Source organism: Ambystoma mexicanum, chromosome 7p, assembly GCF_040938575.1.
Source record: "Ambystoma mexicanum isolate Mex_15411 chromosome 7p, UKY_AmexF1_1, whole genome shotgun sequence".
Lineage (NCBI taxonomy): Eukaryota > Metazoa > Chordata > Amphibia > Caudata > Ambystomatidae > Ambystoma > Ambystoma mexicanum.
This window is the reverse complement of record NC_090939.1, coordinates 783,553,009-783,572,864: the sequence shown is the minus strand read 5'-3', so window position 1 is coordinate 783,572,864 and position 19,856 is coordinate 783,553,009.

Here is a 19,856-nt window from a genome sequence, read left to right as displayed (position 1 = left end):
GATAGATTGAGAACACTCACTGGACACACACACCATCCCTAACCAACACCCAGCCACCAAATCTCATGCCACGCAATTAGCATTCCACATCATACAGCCATGCCACTGGTTTGCATCATTTTTCCAATCATGGGATACAACACACTTTCATTGGGCTAATGTACTGTTTAATTACAGACTAGCAATCCAATAACAAACCCTTATAAGGTGTCGAGGGAGTAATCTTTGCAAACATAGAATGTAATTCAAACTGTGGGGCGCACCTACCTGGTGGGGCTTGGCACCATACCTGTGGGGACAGGGGGGCAGGAGTCCCAAAGCTTAAATAACAGTAACATCCACTTTGCGACCTCAGCGTCAAGTGCGTCTTTCAAAAAATAAATACAGCATGAAATAACTTCTATGCAGTGTTCATTGTCTTTCTCGGCAGAGTCGGATTGGCCCCTCGGCCCGTGGCCGGGACGAAATCGCCCCTGGGGAGTTGGGGCCGGGTTCTGCCCATGCCTGGGCCAGTTTGGAAGATTTTTTTTTTTTTAAAAGATATTTTTGTCCCACATTTTTTTTCAAAAAGCCTTTCATCCTTCTTAGGTCGATACATGAGTACAACACAGGTTGGGTGATATTGTATGCATATTTGTTCTATAAAAAGAGCTTAAGCGTAAGTGCTATAAAATATCATTTGGCCTTGGACATCTGCTTGGATTCACAGTGATTTAGTGTACTTAGGGACAATGCTATTTGATGCCATTTCCTGTTTTGTCAAGGGGTGAAAGGTCGTGTTTGATAGCTTCCTGGGATGTCACTTTGGGGTGGGCTCAAATGACATCACTTCTGGTGATGTCATCAGAGGTCAAGGGTCGTGAGGCGAGAGGTGGGCAACTTTTTTGAGGCGAGGGGTGGGCCACTTTTTTTTGGGTGACCGGGCCTATTTCTTGTCCCAGTCCGAGCCTGTTTCTCGGCATGGATGAGAAGGAAGGCTGCAGCCTCAGCCCTCTCTCTCCATTTGATGGGTATCTGCCAGACCAGGCCTAGAGGACCGAAGAAAGCAAGGAGAGGAGGCAGTGCAGCCAGCTGGCGAATGACACTGGATTGGTGGGGGAGGCAGGGAGGGGAGAACGAGAATGCAGAAAACAAGGGTCAGAGAAGATGAATGGGTGAGGGGGGAGAAAAGGCAGAACAGGAGGGGAAAAGGAGGGTGGAAGAGAACAAGTGGGAGAGACAAAGAACACGTGTCTATATGTGAGAAAAGGAAACAGGATTGAAAAAAAGAGGCTGCATGAAAATGGAAAGGATACGACAATCAGACCTGAAAGAAAGGATAGCTGTTCAGGGCAGCTGACTTAGCATCAACCTTCAGGAAAACATACATTAGTATAATTGGTAAAGGAGGAAGAGATAGGCTGGTATGGAGAGACAAGATAGGAGGGAGAGACAGGGTAGCAGAGTGGGACAGGTTGGGAGGGATGCAGGCAGAATAGGAGGGGACAGACTAGGAGGGAGAGACATCCTTAGACAGTCTAGAAGGAAGACAGAGACAGACCATGCGAGGGAGAAGGGCCGGCCTTAGAGCAGGGTGGGCTGGGCGACTGCACAGGGCATCACAGACCCCCAGGGCACCAGCTCGGGGAGCCTTTCAAGAGCTATCCCGAGCTGGCATGGTGGGAGAAGTGTCACAACAATAGGGTGCTGGCACCCTATTGAAATAATTACCTCCCTGCTCCAGCGCGGGTGTGGGGAGATAATCATCTATATAGAGTGCTGCAGCACCCTATGGTTGTTAAAAACGCCTGCTTCCGCGGGTGCATTTAATTTCAAAGGGACGCCTTCTCTCACCACCGAAAAGAAACATTTGACGCCTCCACCCTCCCTTCCCCCAATTGACCAGGAGTGCGGCGGGGGCAAGGGGACGCCAAATTGTTCTTTTTCTGCTCGGGGTGCTGCCACAACTAAGGCCGGCACTGAGAGGGCGAGACAGCCAGACACACTGTGCAAGGGAAAGACAGACCGGCAGGCTCGGACTAGCCTATAGGGCAATAGGGCAAAGCCCAAACCAAAAACGCAAAATGCTAGTATGGGACAGTTTGTTTGGTCAAAGTGGGCCACTTTATTGGGCCAGTTCAATACGTTACTTCACCATTTGGCTAGTAGGTTTGACCATTGTTACTGAATATTCTTTAAAATGCACAATTTGCATTACATTTTATCAAAATCCTACCTCTTGTGTACCACTGAGTTTGTCACAAAAGGAATGAATTGCCATGTGCAAATCTGCCCGAGACAATTTTATGTTCCAGCCCGACCTTGCAAGTAGGGAGGAACCGACTAGAACTGCATAAGAGGGAGTAAGCAAACAGGAAGGAAAGACAGAATAAGAGAGAATACGATGGGAGAACCCGAGTTGGGCAGAGAGACAGAATGCAAGGCAAAGATAAGGACAGAATAGGGAGGAGGACAAACAGGAGGGAGAGACAGAGTTGGAAGGAGAGACAGAATAGGACACAATATGATGGAGAACAGACTTGGAAGGAGAGGCAGACAAGGGCAGAATTAGATGGAGAGCCAGAGCAAAGGGGAAATACAGAACAGGACAGAGAAGGAGGGAGCTACAGAACAGACAAGGAGGGAGTGACAGAGTAGAACAGAATAGGTGGGGAGATAGCCTAAATGGGAGGGATGGAATGTGATGGGCAGACTAGGACAGAATAAGATGGACTGATTAAGACAGACTAAGGGTAGGCAAAACAGAAGGGGGGACGGACTAGGAGGCAGAGACAGAATAGGAAAGTCTTGGTGGGGGAAACAGACTGTCTGGTAGAGACAGAATGTGAGGGGCCAACTGGGGCAGAATTAGAGAGAGGCACAAACAGGAGGGAGAGACAGACTACGGGGTAGAGACAGAATGCAAAAGCTAGACTAAGACAGAATAAGAGGAAGACACAAGATATGAGAGACAGAATAGTACAGAATAAAAAGGAGACAGTGAACAGTAATGGGAGACATAATAAGATTGAATAGGAGCGGGCAGAATGGGGAAGAGACAGAATCAGAGGGGCAGATTATGGCAGAAGAGGACAACACAAAACAAGAGGGAGTGAGAGACTAGAAAGGAGGGTAGGGGGAGAGAGAATGGGAGGCATATACAGAATGTGAGAGACATAATATGAGGGAGACATTAAACGGGAGGGAGAGACAGAATAGGTGGGAAGGACAGATTAGTACATGAAAACAAGGATGGCTAGAATAGGATGAAATAGAACGGAGATACAGAAGCAGAGCGAAAGACTGAATAGGACGGAGAGACAGAGCGAAGGTTATTTTGTAGGGAGACCACCAGAATGAGCAGGGAGTGGGATACAGAATGAGAGCGATAGACCAAGAGGGAGAGGGTGAGAGAAGATAAGAGGGAGGGCTGAAAGGGGGGATGGAAGAGGAAATAAGATTTAGAGGGATTAGAGAGAAGAGGAATGATACAGAAAAGGTGGGAAATAGTAGAAGAGAGAACAGGAAGAACAAGGTATACATGAAAAGAAGAGGCAGATTTGAAGGGGAAAAGAGAAAGAATGGGTGTGTTGGAGAGATGGATCATACACAAAAGGAAGGAAAGAAGTAGAAAAAACTGATTGTAGAACAGGGTCAAAAGGCAGAATCATCTGGTGGGGCCAGGAGAAATAAGACAACCCCGGAGAACGAGGAGAGGTGTAAGTGTACACCATGGGGAGATAAGGGAGAGAATTTGAGAGGATGAAAAGGAAGAGCGAGCGTGCAAGTGGGAAGGGGAGTGAACAGGAGAATGGGTGAAATGGACAGTCAGGATCGACAAGGAAGAAGGGAGATAGAACACGTGCAGGAAGAAGGAAAAGAGAGAACAGAGATAGGCTTTAAATGCAGGGCTGTGTAAGGCAGAAGGACAAGGCTGAGAAGTGGATATTAGACAACGATGCAGCGATAAGGAATTAAAAAAGAGAGACATAAGGATGGGAGGGAATCAATTGCTCCCCTACACTGTGTAAATCTCATCCTTAGTCAACAACATGTTGATGCTGCCTGGTGTGTGGGATATGCGCACTCATCCTCCATGTCTCTGGGCGTAAAGCGGCTGGAGCAGGCTTCTCCCCAGCACTCCTACCACAAAAACAAACATCTCAGCTCTCCCTCCTTTTGATAGTGCTATTCTTGTTGGAGTAAATGTGCTAACACAACAGATGCCTAATACTGAACACACAGGGCCATCCTCATTTCACACGCCTTGGAGACTCAAAAGTGGGAGAGGTGTGTATGAGTGTGTCAGAGGCGTAGCCAGGATTGTCTAACTAGTTGGGCCTGAAGCTAATGTAGTTGGGCCCACCGCAGTGACATTAACATCTGTAAATCCCCGCACAGTGCTGTTGAGTGGGCATTAACAGATTTTGGGTGGGCCTTGCCCACTCAGGCCCTACCCTGTCTACGCCTCTGAAGTGTGTGGGCACTTGGTCACTTGGCGTGCGACTGGTTCACAGCTCCCACCTCCTGCCCTTCAACCATGGGTAGAGGTGGTCTCTTGAAAACGGTGTCTGATGCTTATCCAGCAGCTTCACGACTGTCTGAAGCGTGTCTTAGCATGAAAGCGTTTGAAGACCACTGAAATATGAGAAAGTGCCAAGGATGCATGCAATCACTCATGGCGGCATTAGCCTTGAACTCAACTAGACCCGACCTTATGAAATTGCCACACGGCCCTTACTGAAGCTCATTGGGGTAACACACCCCCTGCACACCATTTCTTACCTGCCTTGATAAGGACCCTCTGGGGCCGAAACATGTGTCGGCTGACCACTTTTAAACCATATGCCTACACTATGAAGAATAATGAAACACACCTTAAAACACTGCATCCGGTGTGAGAATCTTTTTATTTACAAGATTCAGCAGAAACGGCATTTTTGCAAGGTAACCAGGACTTTCCACACACTCATATGTGACCGTGTCTGGTTCATATCTTTAACCTCCTCTGAAGAAGCGCACGTCACCTAGACATGAAAGCTCTCCTGCAGAGTCAGCGTGGCAAAGCATAGCACATGTGTGAGGAGCCAGTACCAGGGAGTGGGGATTACTCATGGAGTACATTCGTTTATGGCTTCTGAGCCACCTAGTTTAGTCAACTCTGCGTATTGAAATTCCAGTGCACAGAATTGTTTGCACCCTTCTAACAGAACATAAGTGATTTGATGGTCCATGGTCGAAATGAGCGGGAGCGGGCGGGAGCGGTGCTCCTCTACTTTTTTAAATTACCTTTTGCAGCTCCTATACTTTTATTTTAAAAAGAAACCGTTCCGGAATGGTTTCGTTTTAAAATAAAAGTGTAGGAAGAAGTTGAGACTTGTACTTTCATTGCGCTGCACTGAACGTTCCCTTAAACAGCAGGTAAAAGTGTTTGGGGGGGTTTATTGTGTGTGGGAGGGGTCGTGGCAATGGGGTTTGTGGGGAGTGGGTGCAGGCCAGCAGGGAACATAGTTCCACTACTTCTTTTCGTACACTTCCACCACTGTCCATTACAATGTCTCAAATGCGACCAGGGCCAGGATGTAGTGTCTGCAGAAACCTATGGGGGGGCTCCTGGTGACAGGGAAAATACAGCTTTCTATCATTTCATACCGTCCTCCATTTTAAAGAGCCATGCATTTCCCACGTAAAAGGCGAGGACCCCTGTTGATCCAGTAATATGTGTTTACATCAGAGCTGCCAAATTTTAACTCAGAGATAAGTGCCGGTAATGCGTATGCGGGAACCTAAACAACGCATATGCCACAAATAAAATGTATATGTTTCATATATATGCAAACAGTATATACATGAATGACCTAGCTGTGACATAAATCATATATCACATATATTCGTAAATTATGTGGCATATATGTAATCCAACATACAGATCATGTAAAGATACCGATATTTCGTATATATGTGCATTTCAAAAAGTAGCACGTGTCATCTTTTTCAGCAGTCATGTGCTGCAACAGAATCCAAGCGTGCTTTGCCTGAAAGCTAGCAAAGCACACTAGTGTCCAATTTTACTTTCTGCGCTCTCGGGGATGCAATGGCATCGTTCAAATGTGCCATTGCGTCATACCAGAGAGAAGATGGAGCGCACACCGTCTGCCCCCGTGCACTGCGTGCAGGGCTGGGGCTTCACCCAAATAGGGCCTTGAGAAGGTTGGAGTAGGCTGTCAGTCAAGAGGAATGGCCTTCAAACGTTGATGTTTATTCAAGTTACATCTCGGCGTGCTGTGTGTCACCACGTTGTCAGGAAAGGTAAGGTGAAGTATTCTTTGCTATTAGGGTAAATGAAAGAAACACCTTTTGTACAACGGCTGAAAATGAGCGGGACTAGAGCGGAAGCAGAATCAAGTTTAACTCCCACATTTTTTTAACAACAGAAAATGTGGGAGGACATAGCCCAAGGTATGTTTGTGACAGGGGCACAGACCATAAATAAGAACGACAGGCAAGTACTTATGTCTTAATGTAGTTTCGTTTTAGGGTGTTATGGACTATCCATGGCAGGATTTTCAGAAGTACTGGGTACGTTTCCGTGTAGCCTCGAGAAAATATGTGTGTTGCCTGCATACATAAAACATGCAGGCCACAGGACATGAATACATCTGTCAGATGAGTTGGGGGTGAGGGGTACAGAGTATAATGCAGGGGGGAGAGAACAGACCCATGAGGCTCCTCGCATTCAAGGGAACCCGATTAGAGGGAAAGGTGGCAGAGTTACTGTCTGGGCACAATTGTTGAGAAACGAGCAAACCCAATAATTTGCCAGGCCAGAGGCCCCAAGTTAGAAAAGACAGGTTACCAGCAGCTGTCAGCAGTGTTGAAAGGATCAGGGTGCTGCCAGCACAGCCTCCATCAGCTGCCATTCTGCAGTCATTGGTATGCTGACCAGGATAGGCTTCGTATCCATGTCAGGGCCACATCTTGCTTGATTGTCATGTAGCAGGCCCTGTAATGCCATTAGAAATGGTAATACATTGTTTTATCGAAGTGTATTACTTTCTTGTAATTCACATCTGCAAAAGAACTTTTTTTCTTCGTTTTTTCTCTTTTTTTAAAATAGGAGTCCCCTCGCCATACCCCCTTTCAAGTTTCCACCCCTTCCCACACTGCCCCCCAAAAGCCCTTACCCCACAATGCGCATTTATATTTTCTTCCCCACAACATTATCTTTTTGGAGTGAATTACCACAAAGTAATTCACTTCGATAAAATAACAGTTTTCGCTAGAAATGACACATACGCAGGACTCTAAGGTGGTGTATTTGATTTTTCAGCATGGTTGTTAGATCATCTGGGAAAGGTGTGGTGGTGTCCGAGGTACCGAGATGAAATGTAGGTCCTCTTGTGGGAATCTGGCCTCTTGTTGTTCTTCTCGAAGTACAGGATCCCAGGGCTCCTCCAGATGTGGGATTCAGTGGATCCGATCTCGGCGTAGATGGGTCTGATTGGATCTTCTGTAAACCACACTCTCACAATGGAATAAAGCAATGGCATTCCCTTTGAATGAAAAATATAAACTAGCTCCATAGGTTCCCTTGGATGTTCAGTGGAAGACAAACAAAAGGTAATCTTGATTGTGGTGCCAAACGTGGATAGCATTGGGGTTAGAACTCCACAGCATCCAAGTGAAACCTTTATATTCATTCTATTTCAAGCTGGACTCTCTCCTTTCCCTGGACTCAATAGTTGTGAGTACTGAATATGTCATACACATTGTTTGTTTGTTTGTTTTATTATTTATAATGCGCATCATACAGGGTAACAGGGTGCAGCAGTTACAAGTATATGCAAGGCTTAGTTACAACAGAAAAGGTATAAAAATGTACATACAAGTCATTAACTACACGAGGGTATATACAGATGGTACCTATTTAAGATACAAGTGGAGTATATACAAATGATACAGACATCTTACATAAGCTATATATACAAGGTTAGGGTGTTTAGATATATAACCGGGTGGGCGGAGATAAGTACAGGTATACAGGCAGTGAGTAGGGCAGTTGTAGTTACCACAAAGGTAGCAAGATGAGAGAAGCAAGGAATGATACACTCCATGCAGGCATAAGGTACCGTAGCAGTGAGTCCTAGCTGCTTGCTGAGCAGGAGTTTTCTTTACTGGTTATTAGATTTCATCCACATAATGATGTTGGATCTGAAGTTTTTTTTCTTAAGATTGGTCTATTCTCAGTGTGCGAGGCAGGGAGTTCCACAATTTGGCTGCTTTCACGGGGAAGCTGTTGCCTCCGATAGTGGAGTGTTTGAAACTAGGTATGGAGAGGCGATCTCTGTTAGCTGATCTAGGTGTTCTCAGGGAAGTCTGTTCATGGAATCTCTCGGCCAGGTAGATGGGGGCAGCATTGTTGAGAGATTTGTGGGTGAGCGACAAGGTTTTTAGCAGGATTTTGTCTTTGATTGGAAGCCAGTTGTTCTGTTGGCTGCTCTTGCAGATGTGATCTCTTCTGGAAATGCCTAATGCCGCTCTAAGCGCATTGTTTTGTAATTTTTGGAATCTTCTGAAAGTAGCAGTCGATCCTAAGTAGAGGGCATTGCAATAGTCCAGGCGAGACAGGATGAGGACTCTGGCCAGGATGGTGCAGCTACTGTCAGAGAGAAATGGCTTGCCGGTGCAATAAGTTTGCATGGTAAGCCGCGGAGGATGCTAAAGAATTGACCTGTTTGGCAAATGAGAGGTTTGAGTCAAGGTAAAAGCCTAGTGTTTTTATCTCGTGTTCTACTTTAATACTATTGCCATCAATTGTGAATGAGGAATAGTCAGAACCTTGTTTTTTTAGCTTAGAGGGGGTGCCCAGGATGATGAGCTCGGTTTTTATCATCATTCAGGCATAGACCATGCATGTCCATCCATGCCTGGATGATGATGTACACTCTGTTCACCAAGGCCAAATCCTTTTCATAATCCCCTGAAAGCGGAGGAGGATCTGGGTATCATCTGTATAGTTAGTGTAGGTGATACCGAGATGATCCAGATCATTGAAAAGGGTCTTAGTAAAAATGTAGAGTGTGGCGAGACGCAAGATCCCTGAGGCACACCACAGGTTATGGGTATGGGGTCGGCAGCTACTAGAGGCGAGAAGACCCTCATTGTTCTACCATTTAAGAATGATCTAATCCAGGTAACCACGTCATCAGAAAAGTGTGCGGCTGTGTTCTGAGAGGATGTTAGCTGTAGTTAGGGCAAGCTGGTCTGATGGGTAATTAAAGCCCATATTCAAGTCTCCAAGTAGAAGTACTTGCGTTGAGCTTTTGAGATTACTAGACAGGTTAGTGTTAATATCATCCTCAAATGTCCTGGGAGGGCCCGGGGGCAATATATCAGGTGGATATTAAGGGTTTGGGCATTGGTAAGTGGTACTTTAACTGACAGTAGTTCACATGAGTGGACGTCGATCGGGGTAGCTAATCTCATAGACAGGCTACATTTGTAAATAATAGCGATGCCTCCTCCTGTGGATTTTAGTCTGTCTTCTCTCAGAATAGAGTAGCCATCAGGGACTGTCAGCATAGGACCTGCAGTGGGGTGTAGCCATGTCTCAGTGATGGCGAGGAAGTCTAGGTCATCTCTCTGGATCAGGTCGGCAATTTCCGTGGCATGTGCTACTAGGGATTTGGAGTTCAATAGAGTATGTCAGGACATTTGACACCATTGAAAACGTCCACATCATATCTGTGAAGCTTACCACCTGCCCCATAAACACTAGTATAGCCCACGTGATCTACTGCCCACCAGGTCCCTTACTAAACTTTGTGGGAGACCTTCTCCTCACTTTTGGCAACAAAGTCAAGCCCCTGTCAAAAATTATCCTTCTTGGCGACATGAACCTGGGCTTGAATGACCCTGCTGACCTGAATGCCTCCTCCTTTGCCAACTCCATGAATGTCTTGGGATTCAAACACTGTATGAGTGTGTCCTACGCATGCCAAAGACCACTCCCTGGGCTGGATTGCATACCTTAATTGCCCTGTCACAACAGATCCAACTTTCCCTGTCCAAGGTTTGACCATCATATTATCACCTTCACTATCCCACTCAGCCACCATAACAAACCTACAACCACATCACCCCCCCATACCCTGGCACGTAACTCATGCAAACTCACAGAGGATCATATCCTACCCTACATTACTCCCCTCAAACAAGAGCACCTTGGCTCACTTGACCCAGAGACCCTAGCAAACCTCTATATCACTACCCTAATGACCACAGTGGACTCCATCAAATCTTTACTACCTGAAAAAGCCAAACCAGCAGGACATATTAACTACTGGTTCACCTCAGACCTCCTTGAGCTCCGCCCTAGAAAGCAACATGCAGAAACGTGCTGGAAAAAAAAAGCTCAGATGGACTAAGTCTAGCATTCACAAGGGCTGCCAAACTGTACAAAGTAGCCATTATCCACACCAAAGCTACAGCCTCCAATACCAGAATAACCAAAGGCAATTCTGACACCATAGAACTTTTTACCATCCTCAAGGAATTGGAAGCCCCCATCTCCCCACCTTCTCCCCTTACTAAAGACAAGGCATGGTGTACAAGAATACAGAATGCTATGATCCTAAAAATTGAAATGTTACACAAAATAAGCCGCATTAAACGACTGACCTGGAAACCTGCCCAACTGGTCACTGCTGACTCCACCATTTCCCTTTAATTTTTATTTTTTAAAACTTTATTTAAGTTCAGCAGTCACAAATCAAAGGAACAACCAGTCAGTATACATATAATTATTCAGTTATTGCATTAGCATTGTTACATTATCATGAGATATCCTCAAGTTGCAGGTCACGTGAACTATATATAAGCTCAATCTCCCTCCATATATCTTTGGGGCGAGACGTGGTGTGCGGCTGTGTTGAGATGTACATATCTTCACGTTCATTAACCCAGGTTAAGTCTTGGAGCCATTCCCCTATCGTTGGTGGGCAGTGAGTTTTTTCATTTTTTCAAAATACCTCTTTTCACCAGCATACATCCCACATTCAGAAAAGCTCTGAACCGTCTCTCAGGTATATCCTGCCATATTCCAAACAATGCAAACATCAGAGACTCAGTCAAGTGCCTCCCCGCAACCTCAGACATTTTGACATATGTCTGTTCCCAGTACTGTATCAAACCTGGACAATTCCGTAGCATGTGAATGTACCCGGCCTCCCCCGCTAGGCATCGTGGGCATAAGCCTGCATGGTTCGGATATATTTTCTGAAGTTTATATGGCATGTAATGTAGCATATGTAGTATCTTGTACTGAATGAGCTTCATCCACATGGTCATAGCTACTAACGTAGTAAATGTGCACATGGCCAGTCATTCCCCATCAGTGATCTCATGGCCCAACTCAAACGCCCACGTCGCACGTGAGGGATCCTGCCCCGGCCGGGTCCCAGCTAGTATTGCCTTATATAGGGTAGCCAATATATGTCGGCACCCGCTGGAATTAGAGATTTAAGCCAGTAGTTTTTTTCTTGGGGTTCTAACAGGGAGCTTTCCCACCATTTTTGTACTGCTGCTTGGAGTCTATAGAACTGTAATAGTTCCAACCCCATTTCCCCATGCTTCCTCTTTCAATCCTCCAGTGTCAAGAACTTCCCATCTGGGAACAGATCCTCTATAGTGCGGTAGCCCTGCGGCTCCCACTGTCTGCGTATTGCAGTATTGTGTGTTGGGAGAGGTGACGAAAGCTCCATAGCAGTAGCCAGCAGTAGTATGGAGCTTTAACATTTATTCTAAGAAAGATAAATCTCCAGGCTCCCATCGTAGCAAGTACGGGTTCATACGGGCAGTTGTCCCTATATGTATTGTCTAATATCAGTGTCTTCATTTCTAAACCGCCTGCAGCACCCCTTTCCAACTTAACATGTGGTGGAGCCTCATCTGCGCCATACCAGTAGGTGACAAATAATGCTTGGGCCGCCATCCAGTACACTTCAATATTAGGTCAGTTGAATCGGCCCATGTCGTATGGCAATGCCATTGTATCTCATTTTATCCATATGGCACCAGCATGCCACAGGAACTGGGACATTTTTTTATGTAGATCGGCAAAGAATTACCTACCCGTCTATACCGGCACATTCCCAAACTTATATAGCATTTTGGGTACTAGTATCATGCTAATTAACACCAGTCTACCTGTCAGTAACATAGATATTCACTCCCATTTAGACATTTTACTGCTCACGTAGCGTACTAGGGTTTCATAGTTATCAGTAAGCAAAGTATTCTTAGATCTAGACACCATCATTCCCAGGTACTTCAAGCTGTCTGGTGACCATTTTAATGGGACGCACACTCGGGATCGAGGAGTGTTATCTGCCAGAGGAAATATCTCAGATTTCCCGTAGTTCTCTGTGAACCCAGAGTACATCCCAAGTTTAGTGATGTCTTGCCTTATAGGGTCTGGGTTATGTTGCGGGTCTCTTATGTATAATAGGACATCATCCACATATAATGATATAATTTCGGGGGGTCCACTTATTCAAATGCCCTTACCCCTGTTCCGTGAGCAGATCAAATCAGCCATAGGTTCTGTTGCCAGAGCAAATGGCAGAGGTGACAATCGGCAAACTTGCTGTGTCTCTCTTCTGAGTTCAAATGTGACTGACTGTGTCGTGTTAGTCCTAACAGTAGCCATGGGTTTCGTGCACAGGATCATAATATATTTTATACATGTGTCACCCAGGACACATTTTCAGACAGTAGCAAATAAAAACGACCAAAACACCATATCGACTGCCGTTTGGGCATCAAGTGCACAGCCATCGCATTAGCTGTAGGGGTTTTGTGGGCCATGATATTAAACCGTTGCGGAAGGGATGTCGCTCTACCTGGGATAAAACTGGCTTGGTCACTATGAATCAGGGATGGGATTAAAGGCAGTTGTCTATTGGTCAACACGTTGGCATACACCTTGGTCTCAGCATTCATCAATGACAGTGGTCTGCAGGAGGCACATTTCTCACTTGGTTTGTCAGGTTTAAGTAATACAACCACAACCGCCTCACGCAGCAACTGTGGGAGTTGTCCCTCCCGACTGGACTCTTCCCAAGGTTTCAACATAGGGGGCACTAAGAGTGGCCCATATTCCATATAGAACTCTGCTGTGAGTCTGTCAGTGCCCAGTGCCTTGTTACTCGGCAGCTCTTTAGTTGCGCGCAGTATTTCCTCCGGCGTAACCCGAGTGTTGAGATGAGCCCTGGCACTCAGCGATACTATGGACATGGTGATGGACTCCAATAGGTCTTCAAGGCCCTGTTCATCTCCCAGTTCTTGTGCCTGGTAGAGTGCCATATTGAATTGCATAAATATTGCATTGATTTCCTGCTTTCCGTACCGCAGCGCTTGATGTTCATCCCTAACTCCTAGTATATGACTCCGTCCCCCCTTTCGGTGTGCCAGATTGGACAGAGTTCATCCCGGCCTCTCACCCTCTCCATATAGTCTAGCCATGGCAGGTCTGGCAAAATACTTCACCTCTCTGTCCGCCAGCTGCTGAAAATTCTCTAACTGCGTTTTGATAGCATGTAAGGTGACTCGGTGTAGTCCCAAGGTCAATTTCCAGTTTTCTTAAGCTTGTCTTCACTGCTAGCTATGTTTCTACATATGGCGCGGAGTACACCGAATTCACGTGACATGGACATGCCCTTGATGAAAACCTAGAGCGTAGCTTGTGATACAGTTCCATTGTCATTCGTCCAAGTCTGTCCGGAAGACCATGTCTTGCAGGGCCAGTGATCTAAACCACCAAATGCAGCAGCTGCCAGGGGTAATCCTCCAGGGCAGGGGAAAGTTAACCGGGGAGTGATCAGAGTAGGTACAGGGAAGTATAATAGAATCTACTGTCATCCCCACCAACTGGTCAGAGATTAAAAAACACATCTATCCTGGGCGACATGTCATGCACGGTAGAGTAGTAGGTGAATCCTCTCTCACTCAGGTGTAGGGTGAGCCATATGTCGTGCAGTCGGAGATCTAGTAATTATTTAAGGATAAATCCAGCTGCCCTTGATAAGGATTTGGGTGCCAACCCGGTGCGATCCAGGTCCAGATGATTCAAAATGGTGTTCATATCCCCCCACACACAATCGAACAAACAGATACACCATTATTGCATCTGCCAGTTTTAGATTAAACCCTGGGTCATCTAGGTTGGGATCAAATGAATTTACTAAAAGCACTTCCCTGTTAAGTAGCTTACAATGTAGAACAACATAACGGCCCTCCGGGTCTATATGCAAGTGTAGAAAAACAATGGTGACTTGTTCATATATAAGTGTCATCACCCCTCTGGACTATGTTGAGTAATCTGTAAGGAACCTATTTGGTCACCATTCTTTAGCAAACGTACCATTCATGCTCCCTCATGCGTGAGTTTCCTGCAGGAATAGAATCTGGATATCATGTCGGTTCACATGAAATATCACTCTCCTTACTTTTGCATAAATCCCAAGCCCACGTACATTCCAGCTTAAGATGTTAAGAGTCATCAATGTAATTGAAAGTGTAGGCATGTGTGTTTCCTGGACGAACAGGCCATTTTACTCTTGTGAAAGTCCACATATAAACATTAAACATATATTTGATTTTGTGACTGGCTGAACAATATTTAACCCAGTTTTTCATCCCATTCCCCTATCCCACCCTTCCTGCCCTCCCATTCTGGGCCATGTATTGCTTGCCCCCCCTCTGCCTCATCCCCAACTCTAGCGCACAACCCCAACCTGTGCCGATATGAGTCAACAAGCAAGAGCAACTTTGCCTGGGGGCAACTGTCTCTGCACCTGAGTTCCCCGGCGATGGCACGCCCTTCAAGACCTATAGAAATGTTATAGGAATCTGGAGTCTGCAGCAGGTAAGTACATTAAGTAGTATATTTAGATCCAGGTTCTAAGTTGTAGTGGAGGTCGCAAATGCAGCAACATCTGGCAAGTATCGCCTAGTGAAGTCAAGGCACTTATCAGTGTCACAGTAATCATAGTCATTTTGACAAGGGTGCATTCCCGTCATTGCGGTTTGCTGCCGATTGGGGAGTAATCAGTATATTGGCTTCAATATAAGCCACAGCTTCCTCCGGGATCATAAAAAAAGAGTTTTACCCTGGTGTTGTATGCACAGTCATGCTGGGAAAAGCATGGCATAGGGAGTGGCCCTCTTGCGCAGCATTCGTTTGACACCCATGAAGGATTTCCATTCCAGCTGAACAACGGTGGAGAGGTATGGATAGATGTGAATTGTTGTGTTTTCATACTGTAGTGGACCCTTCTCCCTGGCCAGGCATATAGCAGTATCACGGTCCCCGTAATTGAGAAACTTTGCAATAATTGCTCTGGTAGGTGCACCAGGTCTAGGGCATACATTCAGTGTTCTGTGGGCTATTTCGAATACAAACATGGAGAAGAAGCCTTGGTCACCAAGCAACTCTTTCAATAGTCTTTCGATAGCCATCACCATTGGCCACGGCCAAAGTCTTCCCGGAGCCCCCACAATGCGTATGTTACTCCTACGCAGCCTGGATTCAAGGTCATCGCACTTAGATAGGGCCTTCTTTAAGTCTGTGGCCAAGGTTGTCATCTGAGACTTAAGGGCATGCATATCATCCTCTGCTGTTCCAATGTGTGTCTCGGCTTCCATCATCCTCACACATACACGTTCCATTTTACCATTGGGGGTACTTATATTCGTTGTAATATCGTCTAACTTGTCTGTCATGGAGGCGAAGCCAGCATGCATAACCTCCATCAGGTGTTTAAGGTTTGGAGTATCAGAAAGTGGTGCCGCAGACTTCACCACCACCTGGGCCTCAGAAGATGTCTCCACCCGGGAGTAACTGGATTGTCACGCAGACGCATCCATCGTGCTTTGCCTCTTCTGGTCACCTCCTCCCTTCGACATGGTTGCGGGCCAAGTTGTATTGGCGCACTGATATTAACCCAACTGCGGGGCCTGTCCCTCCCAAGATGCTCTCTGCCATAGCAGGTCAGATGCAGTACCCAAGTTCAGTCTCTTGTTTAGGGTTGCTCAGTTTTGCGTGGGCAGAACTTTGTGATTATGTATGTTCCAATCGTGGCTATTATCAATGTCTGTAGGGTTACACACTGCATGTTCAAGGAGTGTTCTAGAAGCCCATGTGGCTCTGGTGTCGCTGTAGGTATCACCAGCAAGTCCTAGCTCTGCGACAAAGACTAGCCTAACTACGTGTGTGCAGTTAGTCAAAAGCAAGAGGTGATGGTCGGTAGTAAGTTCCCCAGTCAGTATCCAGACCAGTTTTAATGTGGCACTGTGGAGGAGTGCCAAGCTTCCCCCATGCTATGGGTCCCTGCCCGCTCCCATCGCTCGCCTCGTAGAGTGAGTTTCTGAGGCTCTCCATCCTCTCGAGCGGCCAATGGCAGGCGGGGCCCACGCAGTCCCCAGTAGGAGCACAGCCTCGCCGATAGCATGTCTCTCCTGGCCGAGGATCCTCTCAGCCATCCCTTCTGACACAGATACCAGTCAGCCGACGGAGCCCCACCGCATCTCACTGCCTCCGGCCCGCAGCTCTGCTTCCAGATGATAGACTGCTCAGGCCACGGTTTCAAGTACAGCCAGTATCACAGTGTCCAGCACACACTTTTGGCCCGATTTACCACATATGTGCACCACCCCTTCCGGCGCTACAAGCCATCGCTATTACGCAAGTAGGATCCCTACAAGTGGGCTCTTCGGAACGGAGAGCGGGCGGCCAGCACAGGAGCTCAGAAAGTGGCAGCCATATTGCGGCTGCTCAGCAGCACCGCCGACTCCACCCTTTCCACCACCAACAGCCTCAGCATCTCCCTGTTCTGCTTAAAAAAAGTAACTGCACCAGAAACACTTCACATCTTAAAGGACCTTAAAACCTCAAGATGTAAAGGAGATGTCTGCCCTGCATTGCTCATTAAAGACTGTGCTGATTCATGAACACCCTTCATCACAGCATTCATTAATGCCTCCTTTTAGATGAGCATAGTGCCCTCTACCTTTAAGCAAGCTTGGGTTCTCCTTCTGCTGAAAAAACCCACTCTTGACCCAGCACTGCTAAACAACAACATACTGATTACCACAGTCCCCTTTCTACTAAACATTATGGACAGAGAATCCTACATCCAAATTCAACATCACCTGGTGGAGAACCAGACCCTGTGAATGCAGCAGTCTGGATTCCACCCAGGCCATGGCAAAGATTCAGCACTCCTAGATCTCAAAAAACTGATTGATGATATCAGGGATAAAGGAAGGCCTGCCCTGCTTCTCCTTCTAGATCTATCCGCTGCCTTTGACCTAGTCGACCATAAAATCCTCTGCCACCATCTGACCACCTCAGGGTCCTGCTCATCAGAAGCCTTAACATGGATCACCTCCTTCCTAGAGGACAGAACAATGAAAGGCTTTTGCTGACAACATAAGTGCTCCCCCAGACCCAATCACATGTGGAGTCCCAGAAGGATCCTGCATCCCTCCCATGCTTTATAATATATTTACTAAGTCCCTTTTCAACCTCTTGGACTCACTCGGCATAGCCTACACTAACTATGCTGATGATACGCAAATCCTTCTGCCCCTCGCTGAAAATGACTCCAATGATGCTGACACCTTCAACAGAGCCTAGGCAACCATCCAAGCCTGGATGGCTAGACATGGCCTATGTCTAAATGACGAGAAGACCGAACTCCTTCTGGTGGGACCCCAACGGTGCTAAAAAACTTGACCCGAGATACTCAGCGTTCAACAATGATGGCACTCCAATTACAGTCTCTCCTGCAGTGAAAACTCTGGGGGTAATCCGCGATGCAACCCTCTCCCTGACTCAACAAGTGAATGCCAGCAGCATACACTACCAAGCTATTAAAAGCTGCTGGACCTTTCCTGACCACAGATAGCTGCCAACCCATTGTGCATGTCGTGGTCGGTGCTAGGCTAGACTACTGCAATGCACTCTTCGAAGGTACCTCGGCAGAAAACATTAAAAAACTATAGACGATCCAAAATAATTGCCTGTGAGCGGCACTGAACATTCCTAAAACCGAACATATCTCGACCGCCCTGCAGAGCTGTTCATTGGCTCCCAGTCCAAGAAAGGATTATATTCAAGACCCTCTTGACCAGTCACAGGTGCATCTCCAGATCTGCCCCACTCTACCTATGCCAGAAAATAGCCAAGACGGTCTTGTCCAGGCTCACAAAAACACCATACTCACACCGGCTAGTCCAGCCCAGATTTAAACGCACTAAAGCGGGAGACTCGAGCTTTCCATCCATTGCCACCAAACAATGAAACGCCCTGCCACAGGCGTTGAGAGCTGAAGAATCCTTTTGGGTCTTCTGCAGAGCTTTAAAAACGTTGCTCTTTACATAACTACATGAGCTCACACTTGATCCTCTGGTCTTATGATCTGCATGTAACTTACTACTGTAATTTAACCTTGCTCCTGTATGTAACTATGAATCTGTCTGCATTATCTATCAAGAGCCTACTGGCTACATATAACTGGTACTTGCAACAGCGCCTCGATGCTTTCGGGTTTTTGTGCACTTTATAAATGAAAAAATAAATAAATAAATGACTTCATTGGGGGAACCCATCAGGTTGTTTTTATTACAGACTGAAATGACGCAACCTCCTGAGCTTGTGTCATCCACACCTAACTGGAAGACATGGGGCCTCAATGTAAGTATTGCAGAATGTGTTATTGGGCGCCGCTAATGTTGGCGGCGCCGTTAAACCCATTCTGCAATATTACGAGGTCCCCACGCGGGACCCGCTCTGGAAGTCTGGTATTACCAGACGTCCAGAGCGGGTCCCGCCAGGGGACCAGGGAGCTAACAACGAGCCGGTCGTAATCGGCCCGTTGTTAGCTCCTGCACCCATTCCCATTGAGCCCTATGGGGGCTCAAATGGGAATGGGGAAGGACTGGGCCCGGGTACCCTGTAGGAGGAATTACCGGGCCCTCCAAACTGGGAATGGCCGGTAATTCTCCATTCAGGGAACCCGGACCCGATTTTGGAGGCAGCCATGTCGCCAATAGCGCCATGGCTATCTCCGAAGTCGTTATGAGGCCCATGGTTTGAACATTTTGCCAGGTTCAGCGATCCCACTACTGACACAAGGTGGGGTATTTTCTTTGTCAGGGTAGTTTTTAGTTTATCTGGGTCTATTAAAAGTGTTCCCACATTGTGAAATAGTCTCTTCTGGGTAATTGCCCCAATCATTCTTCTGGCCAGTTATTGGGTACAAGGACCCAGCTCACTCTTTCTGCTCCTTCCTGATATGTGATGTTCTGCTCACCTACTTCTGCTCCTCTTATGCTTCTGGGCGTCTTCCTCCTCTCTTTTCCTGTGGGAACATTTCCGCTAATATTTTTTTCTTCCTGGGAGCAAGGGATTTCACTTCTTCTCTCTTTCCCCCTCTTGACACTCTTCACTTCCTCCTTTCACCACTGCTCTAATCTTTTTCTCTGATTTTTCCTTCACTGCCGGTGCTCTGACTTCAACTCAATCTTCATCCCTCTCTGTGTACTCAATTTCTTGCTTCCTTCTTCCATCTGTGGGTTTTCTTTTTATTTCCACCACTTTCTTCCACTCTGCAGGTTTTTTCTTCTTCATCACCATCTTCATCTCCATCTTATCTCTATCTCCCCTTCTTCTTCCACTCTCAGGGTTTTATTTTTTGCCCTCTTTCACTCACCAGGTTTTCTCTTCCTCCCCAACTTCTTCCATTCAGTGGGGTTTCACTTTCTCTTTACCTTCTTCCATTCTTTGGATTTTCTCTTTCTCCACACGTTCTTTC